Raw genomic sequence first — 9,859 nt, forward strand, 5'->3', positions numbered from 1 at the left:
TGCAATGAATGAAAAAATAGATGACGAACGAGAACTACTAGAAGAAGAAATAGAGATTTGTATGGAGAATCTAGATCCACGAATTTTTTCATCATATATAGCATAAATATCATAAAGAAGTTGTTTTACCTCAATTTTAGCAGGTTCAGGATCTTGAATCATATTTTCACAGTATGCATCAAGTAAAATTAGCACGCCATTCAATTTAACTCTTGGATCAAATACAGCAGCTAAGTTATGCATAGGACATATCTTGTCCCAATACTAATTCCATTTAGATTCCATTTGTTCAATAATAGGCATTAAAACATCATCATATCTATGTTCTGCAAATTTTTGACTAATTATATATGCTTGTTGTCAAAATGAACATGAAGTTGGATAATAAATACCAGAAAGAACATTAGTAGCATTATAAAAACTAAGCAAAAAATCTTCCAAAATTTTTTCTTTATTCCAATCAATTTCAGTCAATGTAAAGCCTAATCCACAATCATTAATATATGCACTTAATAAGTTTTTATATGGGTATGCATCATGTATCACGCTATATGTTGAGTTCCAACGAGTAATTACATCAAGTTTAAATTTTTTAAAACGTTTACCATGATTTATACATAGTTCCTTAAATTCTTGAAGTCTTGATCTTGAAGCATGAATAAAAGAAACTGCATTTCTAATTTTTGAAATGACATCTTGAATCATGCCCATTGCCAGCTTGAACAAAAAGATTTAAGATATGACATGCACATCTAATATGCAATAAATTTTCATTTAATATGGGATGCAATGAGTCCTTTAATGATGTAACAGTAGAATTATTATTAGATGCATTATCAAAAGTAATAGACATAATTTTATCATTAATATTATATGAACATGCAGTTTGATAAATGGCATTTGAAATTTGTTGCCCAGAAGGTGGAAAATCAAAAGCACGAAAAGCAAGAATACGTTTATTTAATTGCCAATCATTATCAATATAATGAGCAGTAATGGCAATAAAACAATTACTACCTACAGATGCTGACCAAATATCAGAAGTTAATGAAACTTTTACATTTAAAGTAAAGAGTGTTTCAATTAAACTTTGTCTCATTGCTAAAAAGTTAGTCATAGCTACTCTTCTAAATGTACGCCTACTAGTTCTTTTGTAAGCAGGTTGTAGGTTTAATTGAACATATTCTTCAAAATTAAAAGATTCACATAAACTAAAAGGTAATTCATCCTTAACTATCCATTTTACAAGTGCTTTTCCTTGATTTTCATGATTATATGCAAAATTACCTACACGTGATCCCCCTTGTATATTAAGGGTACTTTGAGCATGAGAATCATGCATCCTATGACTCTCTTGATGTCTTTTTAAATGGCCTGTTCCCCCACTACTACTACAACTATAAAGTTTGGCACATTTTTTATATTTTGCTTTTCAGACTCCATCAACTATAATTCTATCAAATTCATTCCATACAGCACTAGTCCTCTTACGAAAAGAGGTTTGATCTTCACTCGGTTCACTAGTTCTAGAGGAACTAGGAACATGGGGTTGGGGATTAGTTTCTTCTCCCTCAGAAACAGGAGGAATGCTAAAATGACTTTCCTTCAAAAGATGACATATCTAAATTGGTGAATACAAAAAATAAAAACTAACCACAAGGAGAAATTGGGTAGAGGACCAGAGGTAGAGCCGAGATTTTCGAGCTTCCTCTTGTGCTTTCAACAAGGAGTGACCTTCTCTTCTCAACAAAAACCTCCTCTTGTGTAGCACTTGAACACTTGCTAAATCCAAACTAAAAATTAAATTGCTAGAAGAACACTTTAGAAGAGAGAAATAATAGGAGTAGAGAAAGAGAGAATAGTTGGTTTGGTGTGGTGAGAATGAGGGAGGAAAGGGGTATTTATAGTACTCCAAAATATTTTTTTTCCAAAATACCCCTCAAATTAGCCGTTTTTGGACTGTTGGGAGGGGTATTTGGGTAAAACCCAAAAAATAGCCGTTTGGAAACGGCTATTTTCTTTCCCCTGCCAGACGGTGCCAAACGGGCCGTGCCAGGCACGACCCATTTCGCGGCCCGTGATGGGTCGTGCCAGGCACGGCCCATCTCGTGCCAGGGCCCGGCACGGCCCGCCACCCCACGGGCCTAGGGCCGGGCTGGGCTTAGCTTTTAGGCTAAGCGGGCTGTGCCCGGCACGGCCCGTTTACGAAGCGGGCCGGGCCAGGCACGGCCCGTTTATTCTGTGGCCCGGTGGGCCTAGGCCGGGCCGGGCCCGGCACGGCCCGATGCCCATCTCTAAGCTGTGATAGGGAAAGGTGATGAGCCATGATAGGTACAAACGTATTGCAAAAGGGACATCAATGAAGGCCTGTATGGTGGAAATCTTAGGTTAGACATTATCAATGGATAGAGACCATTGATAAGGGAATTGCCTCCATAGTAAATGGAAAAACATATGAAAAAGAAAAGTGTGACCAAATCTTGAGAGCATAGAAGGCTATATTTGATATAACCATCAACCCCTAGCTTGCTGAAACTTCCTTAATATCACTTTCTTCTTGAATCAATAGGAAAACTAGCACAGCGTTCTGCATTTGGCGATCAACCCTTTGACAAAATCGCCAGCTCAGGAGGAGGGAATCAAAACAATATCATCACCACCCTCGCAAGCTCCATCTACTTTAATCCACTACAAATTAGCAGGAGAAAATTCATAACACAGAGGATCGTGAATAGGAGTGACAATCGAGTCAGGTCAGGTTGGATATAGAATAGACTAAAAATATATCAATCTGAACTTGACATATTTATTAAACAGATCAAATATCCAGTTTCGAACCCGATCATTTTATTAAATAGATAATGTAATCCAATCTACAAGAGTTGAAATAAGTTAAACGGTTGAACATTGCCATCCTTAATCTTCAATGGAAGATTTAAAATGTCCTCCGTATGTAGCATCTGAAAATAACAAACCTAACAGGTGAAGTACATGCATCAGAGATTCTCCGGTGTTCCTCGACACTGCAGAATTTTGTACGTCCAAGTTCAGCATTCTAGTTTAGGCTGAGAGGAGCCGTGGGATCTCATTAGCTACATCTTAAAGCTTCCAGACAATATATGGTATGCGGAAAAACCTACCTACTTTCTACAGTGGCATTTTTCGGCAAGACTCTGCCAATTTTTAAAAGCAATCTTCTCAACAGCTTAGATAGGAGAGCATCTCCTAAGCTCCAAGCTTCTCCATGGAAAGACACTGAATTCAGTTCCACAAAAAGGAAATTAATGTGTGATTCATCTGGGGAAAAACATGAAGTTTAAGTGGATCATGCAGGTGGGCAAATGTATGATGAAAAGCCTGCGTATCAATGTCGTGGAGATTTCTTAATCAGCTTGGCATGATCACTTTGTATTTGTAATGCAGTCAACATCACAAGGCAGGTTCAGGTCAATAAACTAGAGATGTGAGTGCAGAGTAAGCTTTGATGCGATGTATAATTGATTTCCATCAAATTGTCAGCCAAATCTCCTTAGTTAAGTACAGGAATTCTACAGGTTTAGATCGTACTAAAATATTATTTATGTTTTACTTCAAGGTTGCTTCTCCTCTCTGTCTCCTTCCATTTAGTCTGAATAGAAACAAAAGGCAGAAAGAAAAAAGAATAATAACCAAGTCTTGTTTCAATTTAAAAGAGCTAAGAATAGTGCTGAAAAGGAATGACGTCTTTGCGTTATGAGGTCAGATTCATTCACTATTTACATATTGTTTTGGATGGTAACAGAATTACGTAATGCTTCGTGCTTATTGGAACATAAATCATAGAGTCTTGGCCATTGATTGCTTAATTTATTTGCGTTTGCGCAACTTACACTTCATTCCCATCGTGTCTGACACAGCGACAGATAATAATAGAATAATTATATCAGGGAGGATTATGATTCTCATAAGTATCTATAATCAAAAAGGATAGCAATTAATCAGATAGGGTTTGAAATTTCCAAGTGAATAATGTCCATGACTAAATATATTCATGAGTAAATTATCTGTGAAAGATTAAGAATTAAGGAAATTGGTTAAAAAAGAAGATTTTTTTTTCGAACGACACTATTGCTTAATTAAGAATTCCTGAACTCTCTGGTACTCAGAATCAGATAGAATTACATCAAGCCTTTTCATCATGAACTCAAGATGAATAGCACGAATTTTGTTTTTTAAAAAAATGAGCCATTTGGCAAGAAATCAAGATTCGTCTGGCTAGTAGACTGAGAAGAAGCCTTGCGCATGGAGAAAACCCTATAGGGGGAGGGAAGGGGAAAAATGCAAGGAAAAGATTTAATTAAAGTTGCCTAAGAGGAGGGAGAGGAAAGGAGCTTGGAGGAGAAGAGCAGGTGGGGAGAGAGAGAGAAGGGCGAGAGATCTTGCGGAGATTGACCACGATCACAAGCTAGGGTTTTTTGTCCCAACGAAGAGCAAAAGCGTTGAGCTAGGGTGTCACGTTCCTCCAGCAAATAGAGAAGACCAAGATATGGGAGCTTCCACCGGGACCTAGAGGGATTGGAATTTGGCAAGGAAGCTTCTAAATACATCTCAGCTGTTCTTGTAAGCAAGTTGCTGAAAGTCCACCTAATGAGGCTCTCCAGAGAAAAGAGAGCACAAGGTTGGGCTACCGTTCCATACGTGGAGCTAACATACATCGCCTCGGTACGAGTTTTCATATGGGTACTATGCTATTATTATATCGGTATATTACGATATGAACTCGTTCAACAAATTAAGCATTGGTACGTCTTCTATACTGTGTACTAGTACCGAAGCAGTACAGTACAATACATTCCGTTTTGTATGATTCGGTATAGTATAGCATACCATGCCTGGAGCTGTTTTTGTTTAAAGAGAGTTGAAAATGGAATATAATTTTTTGGAAAAAGATCCTAATTTTGTTATAAAAATAAAAAGAGTTTTTTTCCATGGATATTCTTTTAAATATCGGATTTTGCGTGAATACCTTTTCAAAATTGATATTTGCATGTATACCCTTATAAAACTTTGTTATTGTACAAATACTCCTAATATAACAGTTGTTCTGTTACAAAAATTATATTTATATTAATTAAAAATAAAATAAAAATTTGAAATGACGTTATTATCCTTATCCTTCCCTCCCCTCCCCCGACGCCCGGCTTCCGGCTTCAACATCCCCCCCCTCCGGGCGCCCGCCCGCCCGCCCGCCCCCCACGTATTGGGATCCCGATCGCGGGCGTTCGCCTGTGGGCGATCATGATCGCGAGCGTTCCACACAGTTGTTCTTGAAGAAGAAGAAGAAGAAGAAGAAGAAGACAGGAGCTCCACACAGCTGTGCTCTGCTTCAGAATCTCTTGGGCCCAGAAGAGAGAGAGAGAGAGAGAGAGGACTGCTGGTTTGAGTTGAAAGAAGGTGGCTTGTCTGAGGACCAGAAATGATGCTAAGTAGGTGGCTTTAACAGCAAAGACACAATCAGGATAAAGGCTGCACAAAGCCACCTAAAATCCAGCAAAAGCTCAGAGAAATGAGTTTGCTTTGTGATAACAAGCAAGATGGCCTCTTCTTTTTTTCTGTGTGGGCGGTCGTACTATTGGTCGTTTTTAAGCGAATTTAATTATGGCGGGTTTTCAAGGCAGACAGGAAGGAGATATGGGTTCTTAGGAGCTTGTTAGCTAGCTCCCATGGCCCTATTATTCTCCAAAGGGATGGGAAATGCCAGCCAATGAGGAGGAAAAGCCCTAAGGGGAGTAGGGTTCAAGTGTGGAAGGATAGCAACAAGCATAGGTTTATAGAATCCAAAGGAACCTCAGCCCATGAGTGTCACACCCCGAATTCGGATCATGAGACGGCCGTGTTATTGCCAAGTTAAGCATACAATAACACGCAGCCACTTTAAAACCTCAAATTGTAAACAACTATATTCATGAAGATCATTAAATGTTTCATGTATTAGAATCCATACAAAGCTTCTACAAAAAAATAAACATTTAACATTCCATCTTTCTCATAACCCTAGAGCATGTCACGCTCCTTGTTCCTAGCATCTCCTATTCATCTATAAGAACATAATTAAAATGGTGCGAGCTATAAAGCTCAATAAGTAGCCAAGCATAATCTTATCGGATCAAGTATAATATTTTGTATGCTAATGCACTATTTGAAGAACAAACAGTTGTAATAAAAAAAGTATTTTCTATAATCAAACCAGTCATAAACTATGCATGTCCATTCATGCAACTTCATAAAAATGATTATACATCATAAAACTTTTGTCATTATTCCATGCTTTGAAATCCGTACTCTCAGATGGTAGTATAGCTATGGCCGCTCTTATTCCCATGGCAAGGCCTTTACCACTGTAGGGTCATTTTTCAGTTACAATTACCCACTGGCGGGGGTCGTAAAGCCAAGTTACTTTTACCCACTGGAGGGGTCATGTGCCTAGTTACTGTTACCCACTGGCGGAGGTCATACGTAGCGATCTGAGAGTTCTTAAAACATATCATGCTTTTCATAAATCTTATTTCATAGAAACATTGGAAAATGAATAATGGCATCATGATAAATAAAATTCATGATCATGCTGAAAACTTTGATTTTCGTGCAACTTCGGTATCATCATAAATTTATATACATAATATGATTTTCATGATAAATGTTATCTAATTAAAATCATGCAACTATTGCTAACACATGCTTGATCCTAATTTTGTAAAACATAAATAATCATATACAATTTCATAATCAAGTAATCACAAGTATTTGATAAACCATAAGATTATATCAGGGTTACTTACCTTAATTTGCCCACCGACCTTAGGTTTAGGTGCCAAGTCTTCAATTGCCTAGCAACATCATCAAATTACTTGTTAATTGCACGTTCAACTTTATTTATTTACAATCTTTCTTAATTACCGAGTTTACAATCCACCTATAGGACTCAATTTTATTCTTAGATCTCTAACCTATTAAATTTCTGATTTAGGTCTATTCAAATCATTAATTTGGGTCTGACCAATGTCTGATTTTGGTCTAAACAATTTTCTGGTTCAGGTCTGACCCAAGTTTCTGGTTCAGGTCTGAGCCAATTGCATACTGGTTCAGATCTGACTCAATTACTGGTTCAGATCTGGGTCAATTGCATATTGGTTCAGATCTGACCCAATTTCTGGTTCAGATCTAGATCAGTTGCATACTGATTCAGGTCTAACCCAATTACTGGGTTTAAGATTATTGGCTCAGACCAGAGCTTAGCCCGGTCTCGGGCTCCTAAAGCCAAATTTATTTGAAGCCCAACCAGAAATCAGGCCCAATTCGGCCCACAGAAATTTTTATTTTATTTTTCTTTCTTCTTTTCTTTTTTCCTTCTTTCCCTCTTTTTCTTTTCTTTTCTTTCTTCTTTTTCTTTTCTTTCTTCTCCTCCCTTCCCGAACCTTCTTTTCCTTTCTTTCTTCTTCCCTTCTCGAGCTTCTCTTCCTCTTCTCCTCTTCTCCCATGAAATTAGGAGGCGAGCTCAGAAGGGCGCTTGGGAGGAGGTTCTTCAGCATTTAGGGTTTTAGATCTAGGGTTTTAATGGGAGGGGAAGCCACCATCGAGTGGAGGGGAAGGTTCTTCAGCATGGGCCCTCAATGGCCTTCGGTCGACTGATCCAATGTCGGATGGATTCCGTCCATGGTGAAGTCTTCCCCTCTACTACATCATCTTCCTACCCTTCTTTCTCTGTTTACCCTCTCCTAGCTAGATTAGATCTAACCTAACAGCATGTAAATCATAAATGAGAGAAAGGGTTAGGGGTTTACCTAGCTCCGAGGAGCTGTGAGGCATTCCGGTGAGCTGCTGTGTCTGCTTCGGCAGTGCAGTGCGGTGACGAGTTGGAGATCCTTCCTCCTTCGGCGCCGCTGCTCCTGACCCATCTCCTTTGCAAGGAAGGAAGAGAGATTAAGGGAGGTAAGAGGGTGGTCGATGGAGTACCATACAGAGGACTCCATGGGCTTTTATAGCCCTCCATCCAGCTCGGAGGGGTGGGAATCACGGCTGTTAGGCGGTTAAAACTGTCTCAACAGCTGCCGATCTCCACCACCTTTCTTCCCAAAATCTCCAGATGGACCACGGACTTTGGTCCGTGCCAATCCATTTGGTCTGGAGTTTACATTCTTTCCTTCTTAAAGAAATTTCGTCCTCGAAATTTTACGTACCTGAGCTTGCAAAAAGTTGTGGATACCTCATATGCATTTCGTCTTCGATTTCCCAAGTTGCTTCCCATTCAGAATGGTTATTCCACTGAACCTTCACATAGGGAATAGTGCGTCGTCTCAAAATCTGCTCCTTGTGATCAATGATGTGTAGAGGAAACTCTTCAAAAGTCAATTCCTTTTCAACCTGTAATGGTTCATACTCTACTACATGACTGGGATCTGCAATATACTTTCGTAGTAGAGAAACATGGAAGATATTGTGTACACTCGATAGCTCTGGTGGTAAGGCTAATCTGTAAGCAACCTCTCCCATCTTGTTCAGAATTTCAAAGGGATCAATGTAGCGAGGACTCAGCTTACTGTGTCTTCCAAATCTCATAACTCCCTTTGAGGGAGACAACTTCAAGACAACAAAGTCACCCTCATAGAATTCCAATTCTCTTCTTCTTTTGTCTGCCCAACTCTTTTGTCTGTCCTGAGCTGCCTTGAGCCTTTCTCTGATCAGTAAAATCTTCTCTCAGGTAACCTGCACTAACTCAGGACCCAGCAACTTTTTCTCTCCAACCTCATCCCAATGTATAGGAGATCTGCACTATCTTCCATTAAGGGCTTCATAAGGTGCCATCTGAATGCTAGAATGATAACTGTTATTATAAGCAAATTCTACCAGATCTATATGATCATCCTAGCAACCTCCAAGATCAACAGTACATGACCTCAGCATATCCTCCAAAGTCTGAATCATCTGCTCTGACTGACTATCAGTCTGAGGATGATAAGCAGTACTGAGCCTCAATTTAGTTTCCATAGCATTCTGAAATCTCCTTCAGAATCTAGATACAAATTGTGGGTCTCGATCAGATACAATACTAACCGGTATGCCATGTAGGTGCACGACTTCATCAATATATCTCAATGCCGGCTTCTCAAGAGGAGTGCCAACCCTAAAGGGTAAGAAGTGGGCGGACTTTGTGAGACGATCAACAATCACCCACACTGCATCATTCTTCTTAACTGTCTTGGGAAGTTCAATAACAAATCCATAGTGATATATTCCCACTTCCATTCTGGTATCTCCAACGGTTCCAACAAACCTGCAGACCTTTGATGTTCAGCTTTTACCTGTTGACATACCAAGCACCGAGCCACAAAATTGGCTATTTCTCTTTCATGCCATTCCATGAAAAATGCTCCCTTAGATCTCTATATATTTTTGTGCTACCTGGATGGATGGAGAAGCAGGACTGGTGAGCTTCCTCCATAATTTTTCTCTTTAATTCGATATCATCTGGTACACATAAGCGGCTACCAAATCGAAGAGTACCATCTTGATGAATACTGAGCTCGGGTCGCAACCCTGTTTCTACATCTTCTCTTAGTTGACATAAGTGAGCATTTGTCTGTTGGGCAGCCTTAATTCTTTCAAATAATATTGGTTGCACCATCAAACAAGCCAGCATACCCCAATACTCATAGTAGTCACCTCGATATTCATCATGTTGAGATCTCTTACAATCTGCTTCTAAGTGGTGAGCAGAGCTGTGGTGCCTACTGTAGACTTTCTATTGAGAGCGTCAGCTACTACATTAGCCTTTCCTGGATGGTATTTAATACTTAAGTCATAATCTTTCAGCAGTTCAAAC

Source organism: Phoenix dactylifera, unplaced genomic scaffold (assembly GCF_009389715.1).
Source record: "Phoenix dactylifera cultivar Barhee BC4 unplaced genomic scaffold, palm_55x_up_171113_PBpolish2nd_filt_p 001421F, whole genome shotgun sequence".
NCBI lineage: Eukaryota > Viridiplantae > Streptophyta > Magnoliopsida > Arecales > Arecaceae > Phoenix > Phoenix dactylifera.